The 14,896-nt window shown below is 36.8% G+C and overlaps 1 protein-coding gene across 8 annotated transcripts in view; it reads right to left on the bottom strand.

The window, feature by feature from the left end:
- The window catches only part of LOC129730170 (laminin subunit beta-1), a 60,155-nt gene extending 48,081 nt beyond the window's left edge, over nt 1–12,074 (bottom strand). For 2 of the 8 annotated variants that reach the window (XM_055689278.1, XM_055689286.1), the window contains exons 1-2: nt 11,951–12,072; nt 10,934–11,262 (exon numbers count right to left, since the gene is read on the bottom strand). The gene's annotated coding sequence lies outside the window, so the exon portion shown is untranslated. Of the gene's footprint in view, nt 1–10,933; nt 11,263–11,590; nt 11,886–11,950 lie in introns of those variants that run through there. The other 6 variants (XM_055689280.1, XM_055689279.1, XM_055689283.1 and 3 more) reach the window with 6 other exon arrangements.
- Between the last annotated feature and the right edge of the window lie 2,822 nt (nt 12,075–14,896).

Genomic DNA, 14,896 nt, shown 5'->3' with positions numbered 1-14,896 from the left:
GCAAAACATTTATTTTTTAAGTAGAATAGCTAATTTCTTTACACACTCATACTCACAGAGGCAACTCACAGGTTTTGAACCTACCAGTTCACCTACAAATTATGAAAATCATAGTTTGAGGCAGTAATCACAATCATGTCAGCGAAAAAACGGAAGTCATTATTCATTTGTGCTATTTAAGGTAAAACGAAAAAATAATAAATAAATATAAATTTGAATTAGGAATTAATTTTCGATACAAAGTGTTTACTGGATGAAATAATCTACCAATAACGAATTTCATCCTAAAACTTACTGCTCCTTGAAAAAGTTAAATTTAAATAGCTATAGCATTGTCAAAGCTTCGTCGCCCATACTGCAGCGGGCTTTTATTAGCAACTAACTGAATGTACCCGGCCTCGCTCGTGTCAAAATTTCTGCCTTTTTTATAATTTTCTATATTTTTACATATTTTTTACCAACCTCTCATTTCAAATATTTATTTCTATTTCAGTCACAAACTTGTTCATATGCCACATTTTTCGTTTCTCCATCAGAAGCTAAAATTAATAAAATAATTATAATAATAAATATTTGAACGAACTGTTTAAAGCGCATCGAACAGAATAAAGAAGTATTTACCTTTGATTCCTTCGGATTCGTAAAAAGTAAATTCTGGTCTGATCGTCGTCTCTTTTTTTCTTCATTCATTTACTCTTCTCAACAGTTTTTAAAGTCATTCACTAATTTGAAACTAAATTTTGCGATGTGAAAGGAAATTGAAATAAAAATCTGCATGTTTTTTTTTTTTTTGAGTTTCGAAATTATGTTTTTCATAATCATATCACTAGATTCATTCATTGAAGTTTTTCAAACATACACAACGAATTTATCCAGTGTTGTATCTGGATCGTATAAGAGTGCGATATGACAACGACGATCACTTCCATCAGTAGTGATATGTCTGCCACGAGTACCTAGACTAAAGAAGAGGTATACCACAAAATATCAAAATAATGGACGCAGTGTTCCAAATCTTACAAAAAAAAATCTGGATCGTATACCACAAGAGATCATAATAATGGTCACAGAGGTCTAAATCTTACAAGAAAATCTGGATCGTAATGAAGCATAGGTACTCATAAATGCAAAAACATAATTATGCAGCGACATATCCATACATAGATGCAACCTGAGACGCTAAGCAAAAAAACAAATTTCAAATTCAAATTTATGTAGGTAATGTCTTCGGCAGGTTTTTGCATAAGACTGCGGCAGAAAACCGGCCGAAGAAAACCACTGCCGGAGACGTTCGACACCCTATATCTTTAATCATTTTTCGTTTTTTTTATTTTCAAATAGGGGAACTGCTCCATTATTCATCTCATTAAGCCGATATTCACGAAGACACCAAATTTTCACGGAATCATTGAACAAATGAACTAAATATGCTTACGTACTCTTATGGAATCGTTAAGCATTGTATATTTAGTAAAATTAGCTAGATTTATCCTAAGTTTTGTAAAACAAAACCATTTTTCACAACGCTTCCATATCCATCTCAAAACTTGAATCACTGTTAATCATCACACTGTTAATCATGAATGAAACACATTATCATGAATGAACGTAGCCGCAGCCCGTCGTAGTAGGTTACCTAGATATCCGCTGCAGTTGTTTACGTGCAAAACTGGTAACCTAGGTAACCACTACACTGCCGGTAACCGCAAGTCAGTCTCATCTGTAATTTTGTCGATTTTGAGTTAGCATCGGATTTTGGCCAATCTTTGAGTGTATTTTCAGATGTACCGATAAAAAATTGTGGTTTGTTCAACAAAATGGAAAATCAATACCAAGTCGAATTGTCTCATTATGAAAAGTAACCGCAAGTCAGTCCCAGAGGAAAATAACCGAAAGTCAGTCCCAATTAAAAAAAAAACATGCATAATAGGTACAATAAAATGAATGAGAAGTGGAGGAGAGAAGTTTGATAAGACCGTTTATAAAAAATTGCGTTATCTAGTAACAATTATCAATTATTGGGATTATTTTCTAGTTTGAATTGGTGATGAAGTTCTATGCAGCAATTTCCTGCTAATATGAATTCAAGTCCATTTTTCATGGTTCGCTTCTTCGTGAATCTATCAGGAAAATTTCCAGTGCCGAAAAAAATTTCCATCAGAATCCAGGGAATCGTTCCAAGATATCTCCAAAGGGGATGCTCGAACCTCAAACGGATTTTGATCATCTTGACATTTGTTGTCAGATCAACCAGCTGCAGTCCCGGCTTAAGTTTCTTCATCCAAATCCTCACCGGATGAGCTTTCATCGGTTCCGTACATCTCGAGATTGTCCAACGCCGACATTTTTTTAACTGTTCTCATGGACATATACTTCCGAACTGCGAAAGATTGACGGCTTTTCACGGCAACGAATAACGCACTACACGCACTATAGTATCAACATGGCAATGTAACTGACTTGCGGTTACTTTTTTTTTCGGTGTAGAATGTAACGGCAAGTCAGTCACACTAAATGTTTTTATCATGAAATCAATGATTTCAGTGATTTTTACAACGTAATTAGTGCAGGCTAGTATACAAACTATATTTTAGCATGAATATTGTTAAAATAATTCATCTTGAATAAGTGATAACTGAGCGTGAACAAAATATCTTTCGAAGCTGTTCTCTCGATTTCATATTTTTACAGATGGGACGGACTTGCGGTTACCGGCAGTACAGTGCTTTCGATTTATGTCAATTATGTCGTAATAATTCAATATTTTCAGTATGATTTTTTCGTATTAACAGGAACTAATGTGGCAACTCTTGATTTTCTTCAACACAGTGAAAACAGATGAAAATACCTACAGTTGAAATTTAGGAATTGTAGGAATTCATCACATATATTTCTGCTAATTCAAGCTTGTTTTAGGAAATTTGAGGTGAACATTTCAAAGATTGAAGTATTCTTAGTGTAGTGAGTGATTTTGTTTAGTGATTGAAATAAAAAGTGGTCTGCTAGTGATGAAAAAAACTTTGGTTGGCTGCTGAACGAGTCCCGTTGTAGCTGTAGAGAACAATGCGCGGATTTTGTTTTCTGAGGTAGGTGATTGAATTAAATGAGTTTTCGAGTGCAGATGCCCGACTATAGTATAAATTTAGTGCTTTTAAGTGAGTTTTTGGGGATTATAGTTTTTGAGGAATCTAAAGTGAACAAAGAAGAATCCATTCCATGGATTAGCAGATTAATTTTTAAAAAAAATGTGCGTTTTTTCCTGTTTTTAATTGTGTTTACATGTTGAATGAGATGAATATACGGGCTGAGATGAATAATGGAGCAGTTCCCCTAGTACAGAGAGAATGACTTGCGTTTTTTCGCGGATAAATATCATTACTTTACCGGTTTTTGTTTCTATGAATACCGAAATACCGGTTTTTCGAAAAGTCGGTAATACCGACCACCCTAAATGGGGGGCAATGTATAGACCAGTGAGCGGGCCAGATAGCTTGCAAGGATTGGACTGGTAATCAATGCATCGAAGACGAAGTACGCCGCACTAATTTAACCATCTACAAGGCGCTGATCAGACCGGTAGCTCTCTACGGGCATGAGACATGGACTGATTATGGAGGATCAACACGCCCTTGCGATCTTCGAGCGGAAGATGTTGCGTACCATCTTCGGTGGACGGAACGTGGAGCAGGCGAATGAACCACGAACTGCAGAAGCTTAATGTAGAGCCATCTATCGCCCACACTGCCAAGATTTACAGGTTGCGGTGGGCTGGGCATGTCGCAAGGATGTCGGACGACAGCCCGGTAAAGATCCAATCCGTCAGGGACGAGACGGAGAGGTGCACAGTGGACAAAGTGGATCGAGACGACCTACGGGCCCTACGCAGACTGCAGAGCTGGCAAACTGCAGCCATGGACAGAGTGGAATGGAGACGACTCTTACTTACAGCCAGGGCTGGAATTCACCTCAGTGCAGACAGAACCACACAAGTTTGTACACAACACATGTGCCATCAAGCCGTGCGTGCCACTCCCGATATTTCGTTTGTGTTCTCTTCTCCCCATTCGCTCTTTTGTATTTCTTTCGCACCGAAAAAAACTGACTGAGTACTCGTTGTGCATTTGCCAAAATGTGCGACACCACACTTTGTGTCTTACTTTGTGTGTTGCTTGGGACAATGATTATCGGATTCGACAAACGAACGATTATAGTACTAATTTTTTTTTTTCAGAAGTTAATTTTCAGTGCTGCTCAATGGGTTTTGTTTTAAAACTAAAAATGGTTTCTTCCCGGAGATAGCCGCAATATGTCTATGACATGAACAGTAGGGTAGCAATAGAAATCGACTTTTTGAATTTCGTTTAGAAGTAGGGCTCAATAGTTCCGTCTTCGGAAAAAGTTCCCATACTAAACTTCAGCATAAACTGACTTCGGGATTACAGTCAGGTTTTTTTTACGCGGAGGATACGTACCTCGAAAAAAAACCGCGTTAATTCGAAAATCCGCGTAAAGAAACCGCGCTAATTCAAAAATCCGCGTGAAAAAACCGCGTTAATTCAAAAATCCGCGTAAAAAACCGCGTTAATTAAAAAACCGCGTAAAAAAACCTCGTAAAAAATCCGCGTATAAAAAAACCGCGTAAAAAAAACCTGACTGTATTTTGTGACCAATAAAAAAAAACGCACAGGTTCAGTTCATGAATTTCTGGATATCAAAAAATTCTGATGCCAAATGTTTTAAAAATGCATGAAACACCGAGATCTGGTGTTATCCAAAAACAAAAAATGAAAAAAATCGATCTTTTAAAGTATCACTTTTCGACTGAACGAACTTCTAAATGCGACGAAGGACAATTCTTTATCCATACAAGTCATTACCACCCTAATGAATGGTACCAGTAATGCATGTAGCGATTTTATATGAATACTGGGACAGAAACATGTCTGGACGTGCGTAATATGTCCTGAGAAACACGTCTATGTCATTGAGAATCGTGTTTAAATGAATTTCAAAAATGTATGAGGTCCTTTCTTGGTTCCTTTTCTCTGCTACTTTTTCTACCCGCAACGCAATGCAAACTGCTCAAACTGAAGCTCTTTGTTCTCACGCAATGTGTCACAAAAAGCAGCACAAAGTGTTGTTCCGTTCTCCCTCTCTTGAAATATTTCTCACTTGGTGATATCTTTCATAGTCATGTCGTTTCCGCTCTTTCTCTTTGTGCCTGTTGGTTGTCAAAATGTGTAGGTTCCGTTCTCGTTGTGCCTTGACGTTAAATTAACACACTGAGCGCAATGAGTGTGCGAATGACAGCCCTGCTTACAGCAAAGGCCAGGCCATATTGGGTCCCTGGTCACTGTGGAATCGTTGGAAACGAAAGAGCCGGTGAACTGGCAAGAATTCGATCGTCTCATCAGCTTATAGGACCAAAACTTTTCTGTGGTCTATCCGCTTCCTCCTTTAAAATAGAAGTGAATACATGAAAAATTCTGAAGGTGGAATCCAACTAGACAAACACTTCCATTGGTGAGCTGTCGAAGCAGTTTATCACACCGAGCGTTTCTATGACTCGAAAAATATTAGAACTTTCAAGAAAGATTTAAGCACATATACTGGGCGTTATCAAGACCGTTATCATTTGAAGGTTCAATAGAGAGCTACTAGAAGCCTCCGAAACCTGGAGAACAAATCCCAGTACGATTGTATGTTTTATGCGAAGTGTAATATCGGACTGGACTAATGCTAATAGTCAGTTATAACAACCACTTTCAATAGTACCACGACTTCGAAAGATTATAAAAAAGACTATGTCAAAAAAATATCAAAAAATTGTCGCAGTGACAAAAATACCCAACACGAAAAAAATAGTAAAAAAATGTCAATTATGTCTTATGTTTAAATGTTTGCAATTTTCTTCGATTAACTGATGTTACCAAATCTTGACCAAAATTATGTCTGTATTTTTTGAAAATTTGTTTTAGAGAACAATGTAGTACTTTTTTTCATGTATTTATTATCAGAATATATACATAATAATTATTAAATACAACTCAACATATAAATAGATATTTACTAAATGTTCTTTGAAAAACATATCTGTTGTTCCACCTTCTTTCTCTAATAGTTTTTTAAGAGTCAGTTCGCGGAGACCGCAACTAGGTCTTGTTTCGAGGTTCTCCGATTGGACTGAAACTTCCAGGGTTTGTTTATCTATATAATAGAATAATGTTTTGCATAATAACAGATTTTTAAAAAAGGGCTAAGTGGGGTAAAAAAGCACGTCATAAATTGATGTCCAAAAATTGCTAAAAACGTAAAATTGTTATAACTTTGTGTAAACTGAATCGATTGTCATGAAAATTGGCATGTTTATTCTACTCTATAAAGGCAACAAAATGAGGGCAAAACATTGTTCTATTATATAGATAAACAAACCACGAAAGTTTCAGTCCGATCGGAGAACCTCGATACAACCTCCCTTGTAAAGACGGACCGACGAATTTTGAACTCTGGAGTGAGAAACGCGTGGAAAAAAATCCGAGATGTTGCTGATTTGTATAAGTTTTGCAAACACTGTATCAAGTTCAAGGGAAAATTGAATTTTTTCAGAACTTCCCACAGAAAGTTATGGCTAGCGTTATCGAAAGCTTTTTGCAGATCTAAGCCGAGGAGGATTCCTTTGAATTTTTTGGACTCCATTCCTTTTGTGATAATTTTCCTAACATCAGAAAGATTATCTATGCAAGACTTATTGGCAAGGCACGCTGTTTGGCCTGGTCCTAGAAGGTCGCTTAGATTATCTTTCAACCTATTCGCAATAATCTTCATGAAAAGCTTGTAGTCCGAATTCACTAAACTGATAGGGCGGTAATTATCTAGGTTGGTTACTTCACCACTTTTGGGAATAATGTTATGATTCCGGCGGAAAATTCTTCAGGGGACATCCATTAATTACATAACGCACATAGGGGGGAGGGGAGTATCCTTGAGCGTTACGATTTGTCACACAGGGGAGGGGGGAGGTGAGTTCAGCCTTACGTAACGAAAAATCTCTGGAGAGACTCTCCAAAAACGAGCATTTTTATCAAGGAAATCCTTCTGCAGCGTTACGTAATTTTTATGGGGGGTAGGTGTTGGCGTTACGTTTCGTTACATGTGGGGGGTGGGGGTCCTAAAATCGGGTTTTTGCGTTACGTAATTTATGGATGTCGCCTTAGGTGGGCATACCTGTCCCGATAAGTAGCTATTAAAATGCTCCACCATTTCGTACTTCAAATAGTCAAAATTAGTATGGTAAAATTCGTAGGTAAGACCTTCTGGTCCTGGTGACTTCTTGCCAGCGCATGATTTCAATGCTATTCTTATTTCTTCTTCTGTTATCGGTTGTGTAAGTATTTGCTTTTTTTTAAATAGGGGGAATGTTTTGTGATGAATTAATTATTTACTAATATTTATTCAGAATTTTTATTGTGTGTTCTGCCACAAACGGCGACATATCAACACTATTACATATATTTAAGGTATTTTCTGTTGTTGACATTGATTTTGTGATGTACGATAGCAGATTATCTAACTCACCATCTGCTGGAACATCAATGAAAGAAAAACGATTACTAAATTGCTCAAATAAAAGTTTTCTAAGCCTCTCTGGATCTGAAGTTATAATATCACCATCTCTCAGCTTTAAAACTGAAGATTGTGTAGATCGACTGATTTGCGCTGAGATCTGAAAAACATTAAATAGTTCACCCTCCAACACAGAGTTTTTTAGATTACTGCTGTAATTCTTGAGTCCTTCGTTTTCAATATCATACAGCTTAGATTTAATTAATCGAATATCTTCTGATACGTTCTCACCATGAGATCAAAGCAACAGAACTGATAAATTGATCATTGTTATTATCGCACCTCAGCATTTTATTTCCGCCTCATCGATATCGAAACCTGCTTTTGAAAAATTGGGAACAATTACGAACACAAAAAAATGCTCTTTTTGATTCGACTATCAAGAATTTACTCAATTATTTTTGAAAAAAAACAGTAACTTAAAATTACAAACATGTTAAAAGTGACGTCAAAACACAGTTGTAGATGCCTAAATTTTCTTATAGGATAAAAGATCACTTAAAATAAAAATTTAGTGAATTTCAATTCAAAATCTTGGAATAAAAAAGTCGAACGTAATTGCACACATCATAAAACCTGTTTGCTGTTATCCTTCCTTTTTACGATTGCGAGCCTAATTTCATATGCCAATATTGTAGCCAATTATTCCCTGGAGAGTTTATTATGTCACGTTCATAGCATTGAGGAACGACCTTTTGTATGAATTCCGCTGCCTCCTTACAGCAGAATAGATCAGAGTTCCGAAAAAAAATGATCCTGATTTATCATTTTTATCCATCTTGTTGCCCACATGGCCGCGAAATGCCACACTAAACCGGGGTTCTTCTAAGCGAGAGTTTAGCTCTCGAGAACCTGTTTTATGTCATTAGCAATTCTACTTCGCAAGGCTGTTTGCTTTACGTAGATCCTGTTGAAAAATAACTATTACGGAACAAAAAAATGTATGTCCATAATTCAAATTCAAACGGGTGTTTCAAGAAGTTTGCTCTTTACAGGTAATCCTCGTTGTAACGTAACATGCCTTAAAACGTAACCAGCATATAATGTGAATCGATATAACGTAATTTTCTCCTACGTAATCTCTTTGGGGAGTTCGAGAGCAAATATTAAGTAGTAGATAAAACATGCTACCGTGACTGAGGGGAATTCCGCGCAGCACATTTTTCCGCGCACTCATCTTGAAAAAATGTTTTTAAATAGTAAATTTTAAAGTTTATTTTAAGTTTCGTTTTATTCCTTTTATTCCATCCTTGACAAGTAGGTTTAATAATTTTCCTACAATTACATTAACTTAACTGCGAAAGCTAATAACATTCAATAATATCAAAAAAGCGTAAAAAAATACATATACATAATAGTATTGAAATGTCACCATTTGTGGCAGAACACACAATAATTATTCTGAATAGATATTTTAGTACATAAATAAATCATTACAAACTACAGAAAAGAAAGTTATGTAATAATATATGTTACGTATAAGCCAAATCTTGACCAAAATACGTATTACGTATAAGATTATTTTTTTCTGTCTCAAAAGGACAGTGAACATCAGGTCGAGTTCATTAATAGTCATCATTAAAGTTACTTTGGTATGAACAATGTGAAATTTGTTCGAAAAAGGCAGTAAAAGTGCAGTTTTTATAACATGTTTTATAAAAACTTTGTATGAATAAAGAAAAAAGGCTGATTAACTTATTTATAAAAAGAAGCTGATTCACTAATTTATATTGAGCACTATGGTTACTGCCGATAACAGATGTTCACTCTAAAACATATTTGAGTGTTTTATATTTACGAAACAAGAATAAGTCAAAAACTGGATTGACACTTGGGTCACCTCAAAAGATCAGAGCAGTTCTTTCGTCACGGAATCCGCATGCTGCCAGCAAGATGGACAAAAATCCAATAACAAACTGTTTTTGAGCAATGATATTATGTCAGGGAATGACTATCTAGGCACGTGTAATGAGCCCATACCACTTAGGAGGGTTGTCAAGCTTGAATTATTGAGCATTTCCTGCTCAAAACACAGCAGAAAACGATATTTTTGTCTTGACCTTTTCAGGTCTGAATGAAATATTACTGTTATTATAGCTATTATGGTTGGGTGTGAATTTGGTCACCTATTACATTTTCCAAATTGTACTCTACCATACCATTATTCTCTTTGTCAATAATGATGGTTCTTTCTCAATGGTGGCTTTTCAAAAGAACATCGATAAATTAATGTTGACAGATGAAACTATTAACGACAAAATCGTACATAATATTCAGACCTGAATCAAATCTTTCTAACTTTTATGTTATTCATGACACGTGGTCGAATATTTCTCATAAAAAAGCAGGATTGGAAAATACGCAGTAAAACAATTGATGCGCAATTCTTTTAGCAAAGGGATTGAATATTTTTACTTCTTTGCGTCAATTCTATAGAAAACTAGCGAATAATTTTCACCGAAGCGAAGTCTTCAATTACATTATATTTGGCTTGTTTTTAACGTGAGATCTCATTCTTTCCTCAAGTAAAAACCAACATATTTTCGTAAAAAAGAAATTGGGACTTGCACGGAACAGGGAAACAGGACATTTGACCACCATTTTATCACTTGTATATTTATCATTCCACAAAATCAAGTAACCAAAAAGTGTAAACGAATCACTTTGAGTTTGAGATGTTCTGAGTAAAATTCTATTTATTTTAATGAAAAACCTTCTTTCACTTTTTATGTTTCTGGATTATCAGTTCAGGTTTCCCCTCCAAAACGAAAGATCATGTCACTCAAAAAAAAATCTCAAAGTCACGAAATTTTCAAATATGTTTACTGTCAGAACATAAATTTTGTGTAGGTTCATGAAGCAAATATTGGCTGACCTACTCGGACGGACGTTCATATCGCTCACTATTGGGAAAAATCATAAAAATCACAGAGATTGGTTGATTTTATACGAAAATTCAGTGACATTCCAAAGTTACAGTTCCAAATTCGTTTCAATAAATTGTACCCCAATATAGCAAGCAAAGACGCAGTCCTACGTGAATAAATTTAATAACCGTACTGAAACTGCTCATTCGTTATGAACTGTTTGATCACTGCACTGAAATTTAAATCCAAATCATTATCACATGTTCACCCATTTCACATTTCTGTTGTTCCTTTTCCCAACGCAAACAGTACGCAAAGAAAACATTTTCTTCATATACATACGATCTGTACAGGGTCATGCAAAATAATCTCCATAAATCCAGCGTGACTTTTTGGTTTTATGTTTCGAAATGTAAACTACGTAAACTGGGTATTACACTTACACTCAGACACCAAGATATAACAATCTTCATAAAAGCCACAGCATAAACCTTGTGCTCAATGTGACAATTTGTTTGATTTTTGTTTTCTTTTCTTGAATAATTATTCACTGCACCGTATATGCTCAAAAGCTATAATGATCGTTGGTATTCCAAATCTTCTGTAGTATGCTTTTCTGTAGGAATTGCTTTTGTTTTGTTTTGTTTTGGTCACTACACTATTCCGCAATCTTTTCTACCAAACGGCACAAAACACATCAACTTCCAGAGCCGTTCAGCACAATCTGCTACTGTTGGTAACTCTTTGTGGCTACCGATCCCGTTGATGACTTCTGTGGAAAAATAACAAACACCGAAATCCGTAAGAAATGTTGGTCGTCGACCGCAGCAGAAGTAACAACTGCACCACCGAGTGCACCCTGCGAGTGCGAAAGAGAGCGAAACAGCGACGGTCACACCGAAGAAAAAGGGCAACATAAAATAAACATAAAAACAAATCGTACATGTATTATGCTCTCGAGAATGCACCGAATGTCTCAACAATAAAAATACACTCCACGAAGTTTGCTCTCTCCCGTTCTCTCCCAGGCGACAATCTTGAGTAAAATCCCAGTCGAAAAATGCGCCGAATGAAGTAACTTGAAGTTTTCCCCTCCGCACCCTACACACACCGCACAGCACTTATTCAGCTTTGCGCCCGAATAAATATGCTGAGATTTTCCTTTCTGGTCACGTCGATCAGCACCGAGAACATAACTTCTCACATAGCACCTTCACCACATCGGGGACTGCAGGCGCAAATCTTCATGCACAAGAATTCCGTTTTTTTAGCGGTACCAACTGTTGCACTAATTAGGCCGCAACCAACAACCAGATGCATTGTGTGACTAATCCTGCATCAATCTTTTGCTGGAAAATGCCCGAATTTCTTGGCGCAGCCTGTCCATGCGGAGAGCCAAGAATTCGGTCGATGATTTATGATAATTTTTCTTGGGATTTCTTCTTCTTCGTCTATGTTACCATCCAGTACACAACCAATCCACACGCCCAGGCAATCCTCTCTCCTTGTCTCACTCACAGACCGTATTGGCCACCGCGATCGGCCAAAAACACACGTCCACTCGATACGACCGAATCCACTCGACTGCGGGAGGACTGCCTGTGGAGCATAGCTACATACCCGACGGCGGACAACGATGCCGCGTGTGTAGATGTAGAAGATCATGTCTTTCCTTCGCCCGGTGCTCAGCAGCTGTGCATGTCGTCGTACGTCTCCGTGCTACCAAACACCACGACGCCGAGGATCGTACCAGCTGAGTCGACTGTGTGCACCTACCTGCCAGAGGGGGACTTGGGAGGTTATGCTGCTGTGTTGCATCGTACGAGTTAGATCGTTTTCGTTGCCCACCGAGACATCAACTCATGCAAGGCGATGAACCGTGAGTTATAGGGTTTAATTTTACTACAAATTGTCATCTGTAAATCTGTATATTTTTATGAATTATATTTATATAAATTATTATGTGTTTTTTTTTATAATTTTTATTGCCTGAATTATTCGTAATAGTTTTGACGTAGAACTACGTCTCTCAGGAAGTTCAGCTACATAGGGATGTAAAAAGAAAATCTAAAACCGGAAAAAGTGGAAAATATGTCCAATTTCAAATGCTGATAAATCGGGTAATTTTCGATGGATTTCTTTCGTTCTTGCAGCAATCGATTAGAAAATGTTCTAAGAATTCTTCCGAATGCAATTGTACTATTGAAAATTGTTAAGCATTGTCAAAACGCAAAATTCAACCTCTGATTGGTCGTTATATGAGTGCTTTCCCAAGCACGTTCGACATTTTTATAGACCTAGTAATTCGAAATGTGCTGTTTGGCCTATATAAGAGCCTGTTATAGCCGAGACTTCTCATATTAGTTTTAGCCAGCGACTTCAGTAGTCCTCACTTAGCAGCATCAGCAGTGGTATCAGTAGCGATAGTGGCTGGTGCAGCGGCACTTTCTCTAGTAAAAAGGTGCCTTTGTGCAGTAGCGGGCAACATCAGTTGTAGGCTCATTAGCCGGCACTTCCTCTAAGGAAAAGTTGCTGTATTTTGACAACACACAAACGTTTTGAGATGCTGGCATCCAAAATATATGGGCTGTCAAATTTTCAATGTGAAAACAGATTTCAACTGTATTATCAGAAAAGCTCCTTAATCCCCTCTGTCAGGGTAGCACACAGACGCGGTCGACATTATATCTAATATGATGTTGAACAATTGTCCTTATAAGAACAATAAACAAATTATTAAAGATTTGATACTTTCTCGTTTTTCTCCAGAATTAAAAGTAAAATGTTATTTTAATCTACATGCTTTCTGACTGTCGAAGCTTGTTTGCGTTGTGTAGTGTTTGCTACATTTCTGTTCAGTGATATATGTGCAAACTAAGTTTCGGTAGTACTTCATATCCTCTTTTGCACAAAACTTTAAACATATTCAGTACAAGTAATGTAACAAACAACCCTATGCAGTTCTACGTCAACCTTCCTGTCGTGGCTTTACCTACGACCGTTATGATTTTTTTTAAATATTTTATCGATTATCTCATTCAACTAATTAGGTTGTTTAGCCATTCACGGATTTCTGAGTTTAAATACCGTGACTGCGGATAATTCCGCACCGCACATTTTTCCGCGCACATATTTTAGAAAACTATTATTCAACAGTAAATTTTAATGAAACACAACTAATTTAATTAATTTACCATGTGCATAGCATAGCCTGCTATGATAGTAAATAAATTAGGTATGTTTTAGTAAAATTTACTGTTGAAAAACAGTTTTTTTAAAATGAGTGCGCGGAATTACCCGCTGAAAAAATGTAATTTTCTAAGCAAAACGCGATTTTTTATAATTTTATATCGTTGTCCATGCAGCTCTTTCAGATGATATTAAAAACTGGAATAGCTGAATATAACTGCCAGTCAGCCTATTAAGCATCCTGGTATTTGTAAGAGCCCATCTTAACCCTCTCCGCTGACAAGGTTTATCATTGAAAATTATAGCTTTACGAGAAAATTCAGGCTGAACACTTCGTAGACTAACTAAAATTACTGTCAACTGTAGTATTTTGAACAAAATGCCCAGTGATGCTCTGAGGCAGCATATAAAAGTTTATGGAACAATCGTAAGCACAACAAACAATTTTATGTCAAGATATGATGATTATAATTCTTGGTGCTACGTCAGTATTTATGGGGCCATAATATTAGTAGACGAGATGTTGTATTAGGGAACACGAGTGAAACTTGGCTGGTGATAGCTGAGCCACGAACGAGTTGAGCAGTTTAGTAAGGCGAGCTACTCGTCCAAAATCCAGCCGACTCGCCTTCTGTAATATCAAGAATGATCAGGCGAGTATCTCGCCGCTCGCTTAGTCTTCTGTAATAAAGGCCTATATATAACATCAAACTATTGGTGTACAACTTTGCTTCCGCCGTCTACAGTAGATGTCTCTAGGGTAAGTGCTGATCGGTATTAATCGATCAGAATCGATACACAATAGTTTTGGACGTCTGTGAACTTTATCATTATCACAGTTGTGGAAGGGAGAATACTTTCGAAAATGCAGAATTGCAGAAATAAATTCGGTTTAATTTGCTTGGTTTGTTCTTGAGTTGTGCAGAAATTTGTTTTTGATTTGTATGGGACACCTCCCTTCCAGAAGAGGGAGGTGTTTTAAACAATCATAGGAACCTTTAGCGGCACCAAAAACCCCTACATACAAATTTTCACCTCGATCGGTGTGGTAGTTTTCGAGCCTATATGGATCAGACAGACAGACAAACCGGGCTGCATTTTTATATGTATAGATTACAGCATCAATATTTTAGAACCTAAAGAGTGAATATACATTCATTGGTTTGAAGCGTTCATGTAAATCTATTTTTACAAAAAAAAAAGTTTGAATGAGGAAG

This window comes from Wyeomyia smithii, chromosome 3, assembly GCF_029784165.1.
Source record: "Wyeomyia smithii strain HCP4-BCI-WySm-NY-G18 chromosome 3, ASM2978416v1, whole genome shotgun sequence".
NCBI lineage: Eukaryota > Metazoa > Arthropoda > Insecta > Diptera > Culicidae > Wyeomyia > Wyeomyia smithii.
This window is presented reverse-complemented; position numbering and strand designations above follow the sequence as displayed.